This window comes from Sinocyclocheilus anshuiensis, unplaced genomic scaffold (genome assembly GCF_001515605.1).
Source record: "Sinocyclocheilus anshuiensis isolate Anshui unplaced genomic scaffold, SAMN03320099.WGS_v1.1 scaffold72, whole genome shotgun sequence".
Lineage (NCBI taxonomy): Eukaryota > Metazoa > Chordata > Actinopteri > Cypriniformes > Cyprinidae > Sinocyclocheilus > Sinocyclocheilus anshuiensis.
Genome location: NW_015554073.1, coordinates 523,095 through 524,354, shown reverse-complemented (window position 1 = coordinate 524,354; position 1,260 = coordinate 523,095). Strand labels below are relative to the sequence as shown.

Here is a 1,260-nt window from a genome sequence, read left to right as displayed (position 1 = left end):
ACGGTGAAAGCCGATCCGGCGATCCACAGCGCGAAGTTGATGTATTTCCTCACGGATCAGCTCCAGGCATGACGAAGCGAATATCGTCCTCTTTTGGAAGGCCAAACAAAGTAGTTTCGCTTTCATAATGAAACACACGGCAACAACAATACTACAGCGAGAATCAAAGTTACGCCTTCTTTCTTTGCGTATACATTTGGGCGGTGTTATGCAAATCTTCCCACATCGTGATGTAGACATGTGGGGGGCTCGTTAGAACGAGCCGTTTTAGGTAGCGTGGTTGACTCTTAACTTTTATGAAGAATATCTCTTTGGATTTGAGACTTTAGTCTTTACAACTTTACAGATCTTCTTTATGCACCAAGAGCTTGTAACACTTCAAAGAGAAAGGAAACATTTAAATCGCATCATATGACCCCTTTAAAGAATCACAAGAATCTCCTGTACAATTGAGGACTGAACCAGTGAGAATTAAATAAAGTTCTGTGAATTCGGAAAGTAAATAGCCTAGGACTGAAATGAGATGTTGACACAAGATCTTCCATCTATATAATTATGTAAATGTCACCATAAAGGAGTTTTTTTGAAACACAGTGGCTTTGTGGTTTGTTGAATTAATGTGTCACCGTGGGGGTTTAAGTTGAAATGCAGCTGTGGTAATAATATAAGATGTAAATTATAATCTTCACAAGTGAATTGTGTTTTCTCACCTCAGATTCACCCCTCAGTTAAAACTAAAACTATACAGTACAGTTAAGAAAGGTGCTCATCAAATTAGGTCAAATCCTTTAATTGTACAAAAATAGAATGAATGAACAGCCTGGTCTCATGTTTATACGTAGGTATTAATACGTAACATTTACAAGCACAAAACGTACACTTTTGTACGTTTTTATTAATGCTAAAACGTACAATTTAGACGTATTTCAACGTTTAAAACGTACAAATCGCTACGTATTTTTAGCTAAAAAACGTAAAAATATTTACGTATCTTTTATATCATTAAGATATTCGTATCAATGCATTTTTTTCATTTTATCAATAAGCGATTTAGATCTTTAGACCCCTTAACCTACCCCCAAACCTAAACCTACCCATTTTATAGCGAATATGCATTTTTATCATTTTATTAATACGCAATTTAGATTTTTAGACCCCTTAACCTACCCCCAAACCTTAACCTACCCATTTTATAGCGAATATGCATTTTTATCATTTTATTAATACGCAATTTAGATTTTTAGACCCCTTAACCTACCC

General features: G+C 35.3%; 1 protein-coding gene across 3 annotated transcripts in view; it reads left to right on the top strand.

Moving 5' to 3' along the window:
* Window positions 1-1,260, top strand: part of LOC107668802 (ras association domain-containing protein 4-like) — a 24,149-nt gene that overhangs the window by 15,994 nt on the left and 6,895 nt on the right. The window lies entirely within an intron of this gene.